Below are 18,959 nucleotides of genomic sequence, written 5' to 3'. Positions count from 1 at the left end.
AATACTTTAAAAATCTTTAGAGTACATACTAACTTTTCAGAATCGGAAACTTTTTGTGGGCCTCTGTCTGAATCTTAACCTTTCTCTGATGCTTGTAATTGCTGTACTATATTTACTTGTGATTAAATGGAACCCTCAGCCCATTGATAATGACTTTTGGCTTGTAAAGAGCAATAAAAGAATTTAAATCGTTTAAAGTATAGCACTTTGTTATCAACTATCCAACATTATTCTAATAAAAGAATGCCTAACATACTTTTAATGAATTTCCTTTTATATAAGATAAAATATTTAGCAGGAAAATTTGAGATGCCCATTAGAGCATCTCATTCATAAATGTCCAGGATGTTCATTTTCCAGGACTTGATCATTCAAGGAAAGGTTTATGTGCCGGAGAGAATTATCCATCAAGTGCCTTTACTTCTGGAGAAGAAAGACCCAAAGCCATGCCCACAAAGTCTTCTCTAGGATCTTTTGTTAAAATTTGACTCTCTAAGAAAAATATCTCTTTTTTTCTCCTTTAACAAATTGCTGTAAAGTGTGAAGTTCACCCTTTCTTCTTCTTCTTCTTTCTTTTTTTTCCATAAGAAGCACATAGATAATAGAAAGGAATTTTTGGCTTTTTGCTAGTTAGTGACTTTGAAGGAACTTTTAACAGCTGTTCAAGGCCAAAATAGATTACTCTGTTTTATGCAAAACCTATCAGCATTTTTGCTATTGCACATTTCTTTATTTCCTCAGAGTTAATTGCTAAATGTCATCTACTCCTGCTGTTCAAGTGAGCCTGAATTTTCTCAAGATGTTTCATAACTTTCTCCTTAGAGATTTCAATCTCTGTCAAATATTGTGGTTTTTCTTAAACAGTATGTTTGAAGTGGGAGCATTCCAAGTGTCCTTTATGGTAAAGATGCGTAGAAACATCAATCTCCCTTTGCTATCTTTATTCTGCATTAGAAATTTCAAGGGTATTTCTATGTATTTGAAAAACAGGTTGAAATTTAAAAATTTCGTTCATATTCCTTTTGCCTTTTTGCTTTCCAAAGTCTCTTCATTTAGAGTAGCTGCGTTTCTCTAATTCTCATACTCACTGATCAAATTGTATCCACTATTTTTTTCTACTTAAATCTGAAAAAATGATTTAGCAGCAAGCTCATAGGTTCTAAAATACCTTTCTTTTCAAAAGCTGCTACAGGATGTCATCCTCATGCACTTTAGCAGGAGTCTCTTGAGCTCTTTCAAAAATGTCTGAGTGGAAGACATTTGTTTATATTCCTCACCTAAAGGGTACCTTCCTCTTTTCACAACGTAACTAGGTCCTGTAGTCAAAATGTCACACACCAGCCTGTCAACAAATCATGAAATAGGTAAGTTTCCTGTGAAGGTCACGCATACAATTGCTCATCAAAGAATTATACCAAAGGTCTTGCAGCTTTACCACTTCTGTTTGCTCATTTTGCATTCTTTTTTTCCTTTCCTTTTTTCCTACTGTCACCCTGCCTCCACCACCCGCCCTTGCATTAATCTGGAATTCTTATTCTTTTGAATCATAAGATAGACGGATTTAAAAAAAAATTCCTAGGTGCCTGGTGTCTCTGTTTTCTCCTTGGTTACATTGGGCTGAGCTCCGGGAGGTGGGGGGAAGGGGGACGGGGAAGGCGAAGAAGAATGTGGGGATCTCTCCGAAAAGAAAACTGAGAACAAACCCAGCAAATACTAGGACTTTAAAGAAGGAAATGATGGAGTAGCTATAAAATTTCACAGGCAATCTGAACGTGAAATTTCAGCTACAACTTTACCTGGTTATTCAGGGCAAGGTATAGGTTGCAGAGATGCCTATTAAGATATACATTGTTATAAGATCTTTGAATGCTATTAATTTCACTAATAATACCTGAATGTGGATTTCTCTACAATGAAGCTTTCCATATAGGCATCCCGCATTAAAGGCTCTTTAGAGATTCTATTCTACCGGCCTGCCAAGGTGCCTCCAATCCAACTATTGAACAAGGACATTGCTTTACGTGAGTCCTTTGTCCCTGGAGGCCAACAGTTAAAAATCTTACCAGTTACCTTGAAGAAGTAACATGCTACTTGTCTGCAGTGGCATGGATTCATTCGACAATAAAATATATAGGCTAGTTCTCAATTGAGGACTTCTGAGCAGCTGGGTACAGACTGCAGAATAAAGACTTGAGGGCCTTTTTTGGGTAGAAAATGGGTGTAGTCCAAGAAAATCATGCCAAAAAGCAATGAGGTCATTAGAATAAGCGGCGATAAATTTTTCCTTACTTCATAGTTTTTCCAGTCTTGAAGAAATCTCACCCAAACCCAAGGTTCAGAGCATACATTGTGCATAAAGGAATTAGACAACTGAAGGACCTTCCTAGAAAAGGATAATGCTATTCCGTAAATTCCATTTGTTTTTCACTAGCCTGAAATGGACTGTTAAGTCTTTAAAGATAACAAGGAAATTTGAAAAAAAAAATTACATTGGATCTCAAAATTTAAAAAAGACTTTGAAAAATCACATGCCTAAAAATGAAGGAATTTGTTCCTGGTAGACTGTCATCATTCTACTTTGTGGTTGTTTATTTCTTCTGTTGTGTCCACTGAAGGTGATGCCCAGCCTTTTACTAAGAGACATAGTGTCATCCCAGGGTGACGTTTTCCAAATGCAGAGTTATTTACCTAGCTTTTCCACCAGCTCCCTTGTATGAGTCATTGATGATGACACAATTTTAGTCTCCTGTTTTTCAATTGAAAAAGACAGTATACAAACCATGCTTATTTTTAATACTTGCATATTATTCTATTCCATAGAGGCACTGTACCTTTTTAACCAATCCTTTATGGTTAGACGTTTAAGTAGTTACTGCTTTTTCAACATTATAACTATCCCTGTGATAAGCATCCTTGTTCAAACATATGAGAATGTCTCCAATTATTTCTTTAGGAAATATTCGTTGAAACAGAATTTCTTAGTGAAGGAATATGCATATTTTTAAGGCTTTTGATGCCCCAAATTTGCCACCAGTCATAAATTCACCAGCAGTGTATGTGAGTGCCCAGTTCCTCATATCTTCATAAATAGTGGGTATTTTTTAAAAAAAATCTTTACCCGCTTGATAGCTTGCATTTGATTTGCATTTCTGTGATTATTAGTGAGATTATATTTGTTTTGCTTGTTTAGAACATAGGTCCACAAACAATAGCCCACAAGCCAAATCTGGCTCATGACCAGTTTTTTGTATAGATCCTTGTTAGAAATGATTTTTTACTTTTTTGGGGGGTGAAGAAGATTTGCTCAGAGCTAACATCTGTGCATCTGTGTCAATCTTACTCCACTTTTTATATGTGGATTGCCACCACAGCAAGGCTTGACTAGTGGTGTAGATCCACACCCAGGATCTGAACCTGCAGCTCTTGGACCACTGAAATGGAACACACCAGACTTAACTGCTATGCCACAGGCCCAGCCCCACAATCTTTTACATTTTTAAAGGGTTGTAAATAAACAAACAAACAACAAAGAAAAACATATGAAATGGATTTCATGGCCTCAAAACCTCCAATATTTACTACCTAGCCCTTTACAGAAAATGTTTAAGATCTCTGGCTCAGAGTGAAATAATAATAATTAAAAATAATCAACACTGTTAATCTCCAAATAGAGTGCAGACGCAATGCTAAAGATTTTATGTGCATTGTCTTATTTAATCTCCACACAATTCTACAAGCTGGGTATTTCTTTCTGACTATTTTCAAGCTAAGTAAATAAGCTCAGAGAGGTTAGATAACTTGTCCAAGATCTCACAGCTAGTAAGAGGTAGAAATGGGATTCTAACTCAATGTCTCCAAAGCCTGTGCATTTAACTATTATGCTAAATTGCGCATGATTTTGTTATATTTACACATTAATTTTGAGAGACCTGAAGTCTCTTCAATATTGGGGTTTCATATCCAGATACATAATGTCTCAATTTATTCACATCTTTTGTGTTCATCAGTAAAATTTTGTAGTTTTCTTCATAAAGATGCCATATGTCAAATATTTTCCCCTGAGCATTTTATATTTTGGTTGGTTTGTGAATGGAATCATTTTCCATTTCCAGATTTTCAAGGGTCATTATTATCTAGGAAAAGAATTGTGCTGTGTTTGTTAATTCTGTAACTGGTTATATTTTTGAACTTCTCTAATAGCTGTAGTCAAATTTTGTTTCTTCTTGCATTGTCCAAATAGACTATCATAATGATAGATTTACTGCCTCATCTCTAATATTGATCAGTTTTTCCCCTGCTTGATGATTTCACTGCTTGTACTTCCAGAATGATGTTATCACGTATACTTGTATTGTTTTGGTTCTCATAGAGATGACTCTGCTTTCTATCATTCGACAGGATCCTGGATGTTGGTTTGTGACACATTTTCAAATCATGGTAAGAAAGTGTATCCTGTTCTTATTTTATTAAGACTTTTTTATTCCAAATTTTGTAGAAATTTATTAAATCCCTTTTGTGTATCTATTCATAAAATATCAATTTTATCCATTGGCATTTTAATATGATGAATTCTATTACTAGACTTCCTAAGATCAAACCATCTTTGCAGTTTGGAAATAATCCTTACTTGGTCACAGTGTATTGCCTTTTTAAAATATTGCTGGAATCAACTTGTAAATTTTTTTAAGGATGTCTTACATTCATATTCCTAAGTGAGTTTTGTCTACAGTTTTCTTTCCCTGAGATTTTCTTCATTGGGTAATACTAGCATTGTAAAATGCTTTTGTATATAGTATTATTATTGTAATTAATTTCTAATTATTTCAATTTTTTTCTCTGAGTATTCTTTAGAAGATTGTTTCTTAATTCCCATGCAGTTGAATTATTTCAAGTTATTTTTGATTTTAATATTTTTGTGGTATTGCATTGTGATCAGAGAAAGTAGCATTAATTGTTTTGTCTGCTCCCTCTATACTGTTCATAATTATATCATTTACTTTAATTAAAATACATATTCAAAAATATTTTTCAGTTCGTCTTCTTCAAGATAAAACCAAATTCTGTTGAAACCATGAGTTATATCATACTCCCTACTATCATGCCTAGTCTTTTTCGTCAGTTTTGATCTCAGATTTTAGAGTAAGCTTTTTGTTTTCTAATGGTTGCTGTTAATTAATACCATCATAATAATTGAAAATGGCTAAAATTTATTGAGCACCTTACTGCATACTAAGCCCATTACCCACACGGTTTCATTTAATCTTCACAATCTTAGAAGGAAAGTGTTATTATTTCCCTTATTTTATAGATGAGAAAACTGAGGTACAGTGAGTTACATTAACTTTCTAAAGGACACCAACTAGTATGTGGCGAAGCCATGATTAGGACTCCAGCTGTCTTACTATACATCTACACATTCGGTTTTGCAATTACATTTTCAACACTCGTTCATTCAATTTGTTATTTTAACACATATACATTGACCACTCCAATGTGCTCAGCCCCTGGGGATGAAGTGATGAAAAAGACAGGCCTATAGGTCCTGTCCTCAGGAAGCTTTTATTTTCCTGGTGGAGGCTGGTGGAAAACAAATAAAACATGAATAATCAAAATAATTCCAATTGGTGGAAGGGCCACTAAGAGAAAGAGTAGGGTATTGGGATAGGAAATGGCAGTGGGGTAAGTGCCCGTGTTGTATAAGGAAGCAACTGTGCCCAGCTTTGGGACAGAGCACACTGGGCCCAATAAAACGTGTTCAATTTCTGTTCTAAAGCAGGAACAGGACCTGACATGTTCTGGGAGTGGTGAGAGCCACAGAGACTGGAGCCCGGTGAGCAGTGATATAGAGAGGCATTAGCTGAGGTGGAGGTAGAGATTGCAGCAGATCATATAGGGCCCTGTGGGCCTTTCTTATGGATTTGACTCTTATACATAAGGCAATGAAAGCCATTGAAGAATTTTAACCAGGTAAATGAAATTATCCAATTTGAGTTTAAAATATATTACTTTTGCGAGAATATATTAACAGACTTTTAGGTAGAAATAGGGAGACTAGCTGGGAAGCTGTTGGAGTAGTCAAAGTGACAGGTGATGGCAGCTTGAATAAAAGCAGTGGCCCTGGAGATGGAGAGGAGTGGACAGTTTCAGGATGCAATGTTGGATATAGAGTGGAAAAGATTGGTTAATGGATTGAATATGGGCTGTGATGGGGGAGTTTCGAAAGAAATAAAGGGAGGAATAAAGGACGTCTCCTAGGTTTCTGGTTTAGCATCTTAGTGGTAGTTTTCACTGAGTTAGAGAAGTCTAGAAGTGGAATAGCATAGAAGGAAAATTTCCTTGAAACATGTTAAGTTTGAGATGCATGTGAGTTATCTGAGCTGAGATGATGTTGACTAGCAGTTGGATTGATGAGTCTAGAGTTCACTGGAGATATAGCCTGGCAGTCAAAGTATACACAAGGTCTTTAAAATTACAGGAATGGGTATGACCATATAAGACAGGAGTGTGGAGGGTAAACAGATGAGGACTGAGAATTACATACAAACAGCTCCAATATTGAAAGGTCAGGTGGAGGTAGAGCCATCAACAGAGAGTGTGAAGAAACCCAAAAAGTGGTGATGTTGCGAGGCTGAGCAAGGAGGGCATTTCAAGGAGCATTTCTAAAGATCCATTGCTCACCACTGGTCCTTCCAAAGTGACTTTTTTATTAGGGTCACTATTTTTGAGTTGTTTCTCAGTTTTCTGGAGAAATGCTCTAGCTACTTCTTATAGGGAGAGAACTCAGGTAGGACATGCCCTGAATCATTGATATCTGAGACTGTCTTGCTGTTCTTTTGCATGTGAATGAGCTTGCATAAATGTCTAAATCTTGGATCTCAGCTTCTTCTCAATACTCAATTCTCATCTACGTGCACATATTGTTGCAAAGATGTTTGTGGTTGGTGTGATAGGTCATTCTCTCTAAGTGTTGTTTTCTACCTTAAGGATTATAAGCTCAGTTTCCTTTTAAGTTTAATAATTTCACCAGGCCATTTATAAGTATTGGTTCCTTTCTGATGATTATTTTTTTGATTCACTACAAGTTCTTCCATTTGTGATTCAGAATTTTCTTCAACTTGGATGTGTTTTTGTCCACTATGTCCTTAGATGTGGATTATTTTCCATTTGTACTGGTTTCCACTTCAAGATCACAAATTACCAGCATCTGGGGTCTTCATTGTTAGTTCAATCTCCCTAATCATCGTCCTTGGTCTTTCCTTTCCACTGTATTCTGGGAGATTTTTTCAAGGCTAAATTCCACATTTGATTTTTAGCACAGTTAGTTTTGTTCTTTACAAGTTATGAAACACTACAAATTTTAGTGAATTAAGTATTGACATTCCATAATTACTGGTCTCCTTTCAAGTGGTTCCTGATCTCTCATGCCTTCCTTTGACTTCTGCTAATCAGTTAACTGGTTCCTTTTATCTCTGTCCTTTGGCTTTTCATCTCAATTTGCATCTTTATTTTATAGAAGCAATGTCTTTTTCAGCTTCTATCTGAAATTTTTTTGCATTAGATATTATAATAATATTGTCTGCCTCTGATCTGGTCTACTCCACTTCTGTTACAGATTTATTGTATAGGCCTTGTGATCTATATCTATGTCATACTTACTCCTTAAATGGTGAGAGTTGTGACCAAGCATGGAGTTTTCTCTGGCAACAGTGGGAAGATTGTTGTTGGATTTCCTCATTTCTGTTTAGATGCAGATGGACATCTATCTAAGATCTCAAGCATGAGATCCTAAGGCTAATTCACAATCAACTACTTAACAAGAGCAGAAGAGAGCTAGGTGTTCATCTGCTGAGCACAGTCGTGGCATGGGAAATGTCCTCTGGGGATGCCCCAGCCACAATTGTCACATTATTTCTGATCTTTATCCCACTGCCACCACTGCCCTGGAATCTCCCCTGGAGTTTTGTTTATCCATAGGACTTTCATCTGGAAATGTTTTTGTCCTGCTCAGAGCCTGGCTCTGCCCCTCTCAGGCCAGGAGTGTTTAGGAGGCCCCGGATCCCCAGCCCTAACTTTCTGTGATGAATCATCTTTGCTTGGTCTTCCTTAATCTGCTAATGCCTACATTATGTCTAGAAGAAATTTCTTGAAGTTTCTGACATTTTCATAACTCTCTTTTCTAGTTCCTAGTGTTGATACTGTTCCTCCTCTCCTTTTGGTTATAAAAATTCATTTCTTTTAGAAAGGGGGTGTGGTAGTTGGTGATTGTGGAGTCAATTATACATGTGCTCAACTCACATCTTTCTCTGCTCTCTATTCTACATTATTTTAACAAAGGAATACTATGCAGTCATTAAAAATTGGTTTTTAACTGCAATATATAAATTTCCTCTGCAGTACAATCTGAATTTTATTGAAAAGGAGTTTTATATATTTTATCTCTATACATATATATAAAGAGAAAGCCTGAAAGTAATATCCATAAAATGTCACTTGTGGTTATTTCTAGGATACAAAATTATAGTGACTTTTACTTCTTTTTTTATAACCATGTATACCTTTCCAAATTTTCTATACTCAGAATATATTACTTCTTTAGTTATAGAATGTACGGTTAATTTTGAAAGTCATGTACCCAATGCACGGTCACAGAGACTTTTTTTACCTCTTTCCTAACACAGTATATTCTTTGTAAGGTCAGAGGTTAGAAAGTTATCTGGTTTTGTTGCTGTTTCTGTGTGGCCTGCCTTTATTCCCCGAGGGTGTCAGGGAGCTCACGGACCCTTGTCAGAGTCCCCTCCACTTATCTCCTGGGCACATTTCTCTTTCATAAGAAAGTAAGCTAGAACCCCTTCATGTGTGCATGTCCTAGGCCTTCCCTTTTACATTATCCAGAGCAGAACATGTTTGAAATTTCTACTGTGTGGATGAAAACCTTTCTCATTTTGGGGTCATATTTGCCCATATGAATTTGTTTTGAGAAACTTTCTTGTTAAGGCATTTGAAAAACTTTGATGTGCAACTGTGGTGGTTACTCAGTGGGCCATTCTGTAGGGTGTTAAGCAAAAACTTGATTTGCTAGGAAAGATTCTCCTCTTTTATTTAATAGAAATGAAAAACTATCTTCTGATCCAAAAACAAATGTATCAGAAGAGAAGAAAACTTGAATTTAACAAGTTTCTAGTAAATATCTGTAAAATGATATTTAAGACCTTTTATTATGGAAAATTTTGAATATACACAAAGGGAGAGAAAACAATATAATGATTCTCCATATATTCATCACTCAACTTCAATAAGTATCAGCACTTTGCTGATTCAGTGACAACTACATTTTCATATTTTTTCCTGGAATATATTAAAACAAATCCCTGATATTTCATACAAATGCTACGGAATGTTTATAACATATAAGTACATTTGGGAAAAGTAGCCATACGCCATTATTACAGGCAGCTCTAACAAAATACCACAGACTAGGGAGCTTATAAACAACAGAAATTTACTTCTCAGAGTTTTGGAGGCTGGCAGTCTGAGATCAGAGTGCCAGGATGGTCTGGTTCTGGTGAGAGCCGTCCTCCAGGTTGTAAACTTCTCCTTGCATCCTCACACAGTGGAAGTAGGGTGAGGGATCTCTCTGGAGCTTCTTTTGTAAGGACACTAATCTCCTTCATAAGGGCTCCACCCTCATGCCCTAATCACCTCCCAAAGGCCCCACCTCCTAATACCATCACCTTGGCCATTAGAATTGTAACATGTGAATTTGGAGGGGACACGTTCAGACCATAGCAATTACACACAACCACCACACCCCCCAAATCTGCTAGGATGTTAATAAGACCTACCTAATATCCAGTTTTGTTCAAATTTCCCCAATTATCTAAAAAATCTTTTTACAGTTGGCTTGCTTAAATCAGAATCTAAAGAAGTTGCACACAGAGCATCTGATTGGTATACATTTTGAGTTTTGTTTTGTTTTTGTTTGTTTGTTTTTATCTTTAAGTGTCACTCTGACCTTTTCTATGCCATTTATTTGTTAAGGAAACTGGGCCATTTACCCTGTAGGGGATCTCACATTTTGGATTTGGCTGGTTGCTTCATTGTAGTGTTGTTTGGCTTGTTTTTCTACTCCTCTTATTTAATAACAGAGACTTTTTCAGCAAGTTCTATCTCTATTTTACACATCATAAAACTGTGGCTCAGAACTTTAAGTAACTTACAAGGGGCAGAGCTGACATTTAAGGTGTCAGCAGCCTTGGTTCCTTCTGAAGGTTGTGAGGGAAGGATCTGTAGATGGCCATCTTCAAGTACACATGGCATTCTCCCTGTATGTATCTCTGTGTCCAAATTTTTCCTTTTTTAAAAGGAAACCAGTCATGTTGGATTAGTCCCACTGTAATGACCTCATTTTAACTTGATTACTCCTTTAAAAAGCCTATCTCTAATTGAGGTCACATTCTTATGTGCTGGGGCTTAGGACTTCAACACATGAGTTTTGGAGGGAGGGGCACTATTTAGCTCATGGCAACACAGAACACAGCACATGGCTTCACAAAACTTGTATATTTCCCCCAGATCTTCCTAGCATTGCCAATAGTCTTCCTGATGAAACACCAAGCTCCACTACAAATGCATTTCTCTTCTTGTTCCCTACAAGCAGTACCACACATTTCTCTCTTTCCCAGGCCAGGTCCCTGAGGGGGCTTTGAAAACATTCAACCTATAAAGATTCCTCCTCAGGAAGATGTTCGTATTAGCTGCTAGCTGAGCAAGAAAAACCGGGCCAGTGCCAGGCTTTCTAAATTCAAAGATATGAAAACCTAGATGGAGGAAAAGCTCCAGAAGTACCTAAAGCTGAAAGTATTCTGTGAATTGGAAAGAATGCTTCTTGCTTGTTATAAGGAGAAGTCTAACATTCAATGAACTGTGATTTAATCAGTGCTAGTTTCTTTTTTCTTTTTTAGGTGTTTTTACTTCTTAAATGTAGTTCTTGGCAATATTATTCATGTTCAGTGGCTTTTATTAAAAATATTAGGTCTGATTTATATAAAACTGATGGGTGGAGAAGCTTACTGTTCTGTTTCAGCAAACCATAACTATAATTTAAACCTGGTAATATTAAACTTATGCTGTGATACCTCTCTGAAATGTATCTCAAGTTCACATGGAATTCTTTGAAGGTGATAAACGTTTGGAATGTTGAATCAAACATCCAAATAAAGATGGCAAATCACACCCCAGGAAAGGTATGAAGAGTCACAAATAATCTAACATGATATAAGATTTCAAAATATTTTGGAGTGTGTTATCCGACTTTTAAATTGGGAAGATTTGCCTTCTTAATTTGGATTTACTTAAGCCGCTATTCTCTGAGTCCATGTTGATGGGTAACCAGGAAAGGGGGTTGGTTCAAGGGGTCAGTTGGTGGGTAAATACTAGGCAAGAATGAAAAAGAATGCTACAAATAATCCACAAATTGGATGACACACACGAATAATTTAGAGTGATTTGAAGTTAGAATCAGTGAGATTCTAGTGACCTGTAGGAAAATTCCACATAATTTATCTGGGAAAAAATAAGTCTCCTGTGACCCCCAGAAATCCAATCATTTTTGATTTGTTCTTTTCTCTCAGGAAACCTCACACACATCAATGAAGTCCTGGTTAAGAACATCACTCTAGGAATAAAGCTGCTCCATTATCTTGAGCTCTGCCACTATCTTGCATGTCAATACTCAGACCAGAAACCTTTTTCTGAGGTTGATAGATGCACTGTGTCTCAGTGTGTATGTGCCTATAGTCAGATTTTGCTTTTAAAAAGGAGTCATTAACCATGCCTATTTCAAAGTGTTTTCCCTTTTTTATCTACACAATCAAGCTAATGTTTAACTATTTCACAACATATACTTCCACAAAATGTAGCAAAGGAATACCAGCATTCTCTTTAGCACATGACTTGTTTGGCATGGTGAAGAAAGCACCTTTAGCCTGTTCAGAAAAGTAAACTATTATAGAAGGTAATTTTTTTCCTCAAGTGTGATAACTCAGGGGAAAGCAATCTGGGGTATAGGAAACTATAACTGGGGTATAAAGATTACCAGTCGCTAAAGCTAGGCAGTTTGGCTGAACCGTTTGTAATCGCCAATATTACAAGATTTTCTACCAAGAAAGGCAGCAATTTCATATGACTCATAATAATTTTTATAATCTAAAGGATTTTATCGTTTATTTTGACTGCAAATAGGAATATTACTGCTAAAAGGCAAATAGAACAAAAACGAGTTAATGGACTTTTTCGATTAAAAATACATGATATTAACTACTTCCATGACTTCGGTTCACAATTTTCAGAAGCACACCTTAAACACAGAGTGCCAACCTTGGCTTGGGTAGTCTAAGTGTAGTGTAGAGACTTCTGTGATGGCAGGAGTTTTATTTTATTTATACCTAGTAAGCAATAACGGATAATTTGGAGCCTTCCTTAGTGTTATAAAGAAGATTAAATAGGATGATATGGTGGGTTAATTGGGGACCACTATGGCTCGGGTGGTCTGTAAAGGTCTATCGGAGGAGAGAAGATTGCATGGAAACCTTCGTCATGAGAAGGAGGCAATGATGTGAAGATATGGAGGAAGGAGAAGGAACCAGGAGTGTAGGGACTCTGAGACAGGAATGAACTTGGACTCTTCAAAGGAAAGAAGAAAGACCAATGTGTCTAGTCAACTGTTGTGTATTTGGAAGAGGACTCAAGCGAGAGAGGCAGCCTCTCAGGAAATATTTGGAAACCTGGACACGTGACTTAACATTGCTGAGTCACAGATTTCTCATCTGTAAGGGGCGATAATCCATAATCATCACAACAGCTCTTCTGGGCAATGATTACGTGTAAAGTGTATGTGCTGGATGCAAAGTAAATCTTCCATAAACGCCAGTTTTTGTTTTAGGCATGTTATTTTCAGTTAATCAAATTTTTAATGAATACATTTAGTTCCAAGTGCTAAGCCACCAAATGAAATGAATGATATAGTTTTTTTTTATTGAGATTTTTTATTTTCCCTTTTTCTCCCCAAAGCCCCCCAGTACATAGTTGTATATTCTTCATTGTGGGTCCTTCTAGTTGTGGCATGTGGGACGCTGCCTCAGCGTGGTTTGATGAGCAGTGCCATGTCCGCGCCCAGGATTCGAACCAACGAAACACTGAGCCGCCTGCAGCGGAGCGTGCGAACTTAACCACTCAGCCATGGGGCCAGCCCCTGAATGATATAGTTTTTGCCTTAATAATATTTATAATTTTCTTTGGGGTATAAAATAAGTTTCCAGATTCCATGGTATCAATAAAACCTGACTCAAGTGCAGAGAAGGCAGGGAAAAGTAAAGATAAGTGGAGATAACCTTGAAAAGATAAAGAAAGTCTTATGGAACGCATGTAACTGAACTGGCTTGAAGACTGAGTAAAACTTTTGTTTTAAAGGGGCTCCCAGGAGGGTGTTGCAGAACAGGAAAAAGCGTAGTGGTGAGACTAAGAATGGCACATTGAGGGCACGGTAGGGAGCTAGGTTGTTCTAGTTAATAGAAGCATGTTTCAGTGACTGGGAACAATTGGCTAGATGTGTAGCTGAGGAAATGCAGGGTGAATGGACCTAGGAAACTGAAACTTTGAAAATGAGGAAAGAAGAGTCTGAACTTGAAGCACTAGGGTATCAGTATTTCCTTTAACAGCATCCCTGGAAGTCATCTGTAGAATAATCGGAAGGAAGGAGACATTGGGGTGAATTATATACTACTTGATCAGGAAAAAAGGATTTGCTAGGATAAGAGTCATGTGCCTAAAATGGTAGAAATAGATATGAAAGATAACTTGAAGGATTAAGCAGCGTTTAGTAGCAGAATTTTTATTTTGACATACAGCTACCATGAATTAGAGGTTATTGTTTCAAGAACTAGACTAACTGCTGTACATCTGTCATCTCAATTAATCTCATGACCTAGAGACCATTATTCAGGTTTTGCAGATGAGGAACTTATGCTCAGGGAGATTAAGGGATTTTTTTTTTATAATGGTGGGTTTACTTCCCCATTGCTAACGGTTACCTACCTCTAGCTTCCAGAATAGACCAAAATGCTTCTTTGACCCTCAAAATCTTAAAAGATTAAGATGGGTTTTTGGGAGTTTAAAGATAGGGTGAAGAGATCAGCATGAGAGATCTGGGCAATTTTATAGCTTCCTTCTGGAATTCTTCTCTTCTGACTGGTGGCTCCGGGGAGAGAAGAGAACTGAGAAGTAATGTCACCGGATGTGGCGTGCTGAGCATTTTCTTAACTACTTTGATTGTCAAGGCTTAAGTTTTTTTATGTTGGTAAATATATTGATAAAAATATATTGGTAAAAATATTGATAAAAAATTATCTTATGTAGTCATTGTCATTGGTTGGTTATTCCTTTATCTTAATCTTTTTCTTTTCTTTTTTTTAAGAATGGTCACTAACAACTGTTGCCAATCTTCTTTTTTTTATTTTTTTAAATTAAAAAAATTTTTTTTTAAAGATTGGTACCTGAGCTAACAACTTTTGCCAATCTTTTTTTTTTTTTTCTGCTTTATCTCCCTAACCCCCTGCACATAGTTGTCTATCCTAGTTGCAGGTCCTTCCAGTTGTGGGATGTGGGACGCCACCTCAACGTGGCCTGGCAAGCTGTGCCATGTCCACGCCCAGGATCTGAACCCTGGGCCGCCGCAGCGGAGCATGCAAACTTACCCACTCCGCATGGAGCCAGCCCCCTATCTTAATCTTTTTCTATCTAAATGTGACAACTATTTTATAAGATTTAACGATTCTTTTCGATGACAGCATACAACACTATGACACTTAGTTAGATGAAAGGCAGAACTTTTTGTTGCTTATAGCTCCAAATGAGAGGAAGTTTCCAAGCAGGGCCATACAGTGGCTTGCATCCAGGGACAGGGTAACAGCAAACTGGGGTTGTAGGGAGCAGCTTATGTGTGGCAAGTGGGGTGGAGTGATCTAGGTTTTCAGGTTCCCTGTGGATTGGCTAATTTGAATAATTTCACCAGCTCCAGAGCATAGGTGCTCTCCCTAGTTGTTTGGTACTTGGCTCTGGGGAGATTTAGGTGATTAGCAGCCCTGGGGTGTGAGAGTCCTATGTGGGAAGTGGTTGGGGTGTGGACTAAGCTCCTCAAGGGAGAAAACTGTCAGGCCTCCAGCCAGGACCTCAAAATTGGCTCCAGACAGGAGGCCATCTTGGAGGTGTGGTGGTTAAGTTTGCACACTCTGCTTCACTGGCCTGGGGTTCACAGGTTTGGATCCCGGGCCTGGACCTACACATCACTCATCAAGCTATGCTGCAGCAGTGTCCCACACACAAAATAGAGTAATATCAGCACAGATGTTAGCTCAGGGCCAATCTTCCTCACCAAAAACAAAACAAAAAAAATTACATTGACAGCATGAAAAGTAAAAACAAAACAATATTACAACTACCATACTATACAGTACTGTTCTCTTATACTTCTATAACCCTTTCGACCCCAGGCCAAGCGGAGGACTGCCCTGCCTTCTGGCTGATTCTCTTTTGGGTGGAATTTCTTTTGGCAAGCATCTAATATGGATATATTGTTGTGGTCATAGATAATCAGTTCTAGGGTATGCATTCTCATTGGTTTGGCTCTTCTGGTTTGATCCAAACAAAGTAGAGCCTGTGAAGTTTCCAGGATAAATATTAACTAACTAGGTGATAAATTATGAAGTGTCACTGACAACAGAGCACTATACTAGGTACTGTAAAAAAAAAGCAAAGATAGCCTTTGAGAAGATTATACACTTAAACAGCTGAGAATAGTGGCTAGTGAAATTACTCAAGGGCAGGAGGACAACCTACTGTGATGCTCATAGCCTAAGAGTGTTCCTTGGAATATCCTTTAAATACTGTATGTTCCCCACTTTCTTTTTCTCTTTCTGCTCTATGTCTGTCTCCATCTGCTAGATACTCTGCTTGTCTCTTTGCTTTTATTATTTAGCTCCTATTTTCTCTCCCTTGCAAACTTTTCTATGCCTGACTCCATTAATAAGTGTATTTCTTAGTATTTGCTAAATGCAGGCAAATTGAACACCTTAAATATCCTCAAAAAAAAACATTGAATTAAGTTACTTGATAGACTTTTTTCTGTCCATTGAACTTTGATTAAAAAAATACCTTCTTATCTCTGACTAACATTATTTGAGGTTTAATTTCCAGTTATTTTATCTTTTCTTTTCAATTAGTTATGTCTAATAAACCAATCACAGACACATAGACACACACAGAAATCCCAGGAGTGTTAAACTAAATTTTTAATTTTTCCAGGCATTGAGCCCAGCTTGATGTAACTTTTTAAAAATTCTCATTTTGTCCTAGATCCTCTTTTAAAATAGGCGATTTATAATTACTAATTAGCTAGAATAAAAAGATAAGGAAGATGATTAGCCTATCAAAGCTTTAGTTTTTTTCAAGCAAAGATTAAAATCACAGCAATAGGTGTAGGTAATGTAAACAGTTTCTTATAGAGCAGAAACTTCTTGCCCCTTCAGTAATCCAGATCCTCTTCGCTATTACAAATGAATTAATCCTGTCAGAAAATTCAGTCATCTTATTAGCCTACCAAATTTTATCTCCCTTTATTTTCTGCTGATCTCTTTTCTTGAGCAGTGAATTAATTCTAACAGACTTACATCTAACTCACATTGTAGTTCTTATATCAGAGTGTTCCCATAAAGTCAGACATGTTTTTAAAGGAGAAAATGGGTATTCCACAAATATCTTTACAAAGATGTAGAAAGTATCTCCTGAAAGCGAAGAGGATGTATTTCTCTAAAAGCAGCCCCTCAAGGGGCTGGCCCCGTGGCATAGTGGTTAAGTTCAGCGTGCTCCACTTTGGCAGCTTGGGGTTCGGATCCCAGGCATGAACCTACATCACTTGTCAGCCATGTTGTGGCCACTACCCAAATACAAAATAGAGGAAGATTGACATAGCTGTTAGCTCAGGGCAAGTTTTCCTCAGCAAAAAATTGAAAAATAAAAAGAAGAAAACTCTTTGAAAATAAAACATAAAATAAAAACCAGGGGGGGCTGGCCTAGTAGACATAGCAGTTGAATTCGTGTGCTCTGCCTTGGTGGCCCAGGGTTTGCTGGTTCAGATCCTGGGGGTGGACCTACGCATCACTTATCAAGCCATGCTGTGGCAGGCATCCCACATATAAAGTAGAGGAAGATGGGCACGGATGTTAGCTCAGGGCCAGTCTTCCTCAAAATAAATAAATAAATAGAAATTAAAAAATGAAAGAATGAAAACAGCCCCTCAAGCCTTGCTTAGTTTTAGACTTAAAATTTATATAGTTTTTTATGGTGATTTTAGAAGCAGTATGTACATTGGAGTGCTGGTAAAAGTTAGAAAAGAAAAGCTCTGATTTCTAAAGTAGACTGATTTTCATGATGCAAATACTCCAATCTTACCTGATTTTAAGCTACCAAAGTGAAATTACTAAATGCAGAGTTTGAAAGAGGCGCGAGGTAGCACATCATTGTATACTATTTCCTCCATACAGGTCTAATAGACAACCTTTAGAGAATTGATAATAGTAAAATCTAGTGAAATTATTAGGAAATGATGAGTTTTGATTATTTATTACCTTTGTTTTAAATATAGTTTATCTAATTGAGAATAGACGCAAATTAATTTTTCCTATTGGCTGTGTTTAACAAACATTCATGACGTTCCTGAAAAATTAACAATAGATTCTGTGAGTTAATATGAGCCAGCATTAGCACACCATTGAATTAGAGCATTAACATAATTAAATGATTCTAGATACAGAAATGACAAACTTGTAAATTTGAGTTTCTTGTTTTGCTTAAATGCTCAGAGAAAACTTTTAGTGACTTGGATAAAGAAAGAGAAGAAAGAGATAAAGAAAACTAAGAAAGAAACAAAAATTTAAAGAAAGAAAAATGGAAGTCTTCTGGAAAGGTAAAGGCACATTCAGGAATCTAAGATGGGTGAGTGAGATGAGAAGATTGTAAGAAAAGCTCTAGCTATTTTCTTTGAGTTTAGATCATCTGTAGTTCATGGAGTTATCATTGATAAACTCTGAGAAATGATGAAATGAATTTATCACCTTATGTTGTATTAACAAAAGATTCCAAAATTTGAATGGCTTACAGCTTCAAAGGTTAAATTCTAACTCATTCAACATGTTCTTATGGTTGATTGCAGGTTTCTCTGCTCTATGATCTCTATATTCCATGACCTAGGCAGATGGAGCAGCCTTTATCTGGGACATTGCTTGTCTCATGGCAGAGGGAAAAGAGAAATGGCTGAACCATGTGCTAGTTCCTAAAATGACTCTTGTAACATCTGCTCATATTTCATTGCCCGAAGCAATCTACACAGCCATGCCTGAGTTCAACCAGATGAAGACATATAATCCTCCTTGAAGGAAAGATGCCAAAGGGAGGGAGCTGCAGGGAGGGACAGCAGATATTTTGAAGACATTATAATTTCCCACATGGAGAAGGGCAGAAGTATCAAAAAGATGACTAATTTTGTGCAGAGAATGCTAGGGTTCACCAACATTTGTGTTCTCCTCTTTTTCCTGATCTTATAGCTAGACATTGTTTGGCCTACCTTAAACATAGGAGTGGAGACATGACTGAGTTCTGGTCAAGGCCAAAGTTTTTTGACTACTGTTGTCACTTCTGCTTACCTTTCATTGGCTAAATCAAGTTTATGGCCATGCTTGAATTCTAGAGTGAAGACATACAATCATCCTCCAAGGAGGGAGGCCAAAGGGTGGGGCATCCCAGGGTGGGACAATGAATATTTTGAACAATAATACAGTATTCTACAGGAAGAATGGAAAAAGTGCCAAAAGATGCTATGGCAGAGGCTGCTGGTGTTCACCTCACAACCT

General features: G+C 37.2%; 1 long non-coding RNA gene across 1 annotated transcript in view; it reads left to right on the top strand.

The window, feature by feature from the left end:
- Positions 1–1,304: 1,304 nt before the first annotated feature.
- LOC139076479 (uncharacterized) overlaps positions 1,305–18,959 on the top strand; it is a 29,661-nt gene continuing 12,006 nt past the window's right edge. Inside the window, exons 1-3 of the long non-coding RNA XR_011528128.1 lie at positions 1,305–1,364; positions 4,399–4,437; positions 17,913–18,016. This is a non-coding gene — a long non-coding RNA (uncharacterized lncRNA). The remainder of the gene's footprint in view (positions 1,365–4,398; positions 4,438–17,912; positions 18,017–18,959) is intronic.

This window comes from Equus przewalskii, chromosome 16 (assembly GCF_037783145.1).
Source record: "Equus przewalskii isolate Varuska chromosome 16, EquPr2, whole genome shotgun sequence".
In the NCBI taxonomy this organism is placed as follows: domain Eukaryota; kingdom Metazoa; phylum Chordata; class Mammalia; order Perissodactyla; family Equidae; genus Equus; species Equus przewalskii.
The sequence above is the reverse complement of the archived record's forward strand: the minus strand, read 5'-3'. Positions and strand labels throughout refer to the sequence as shown.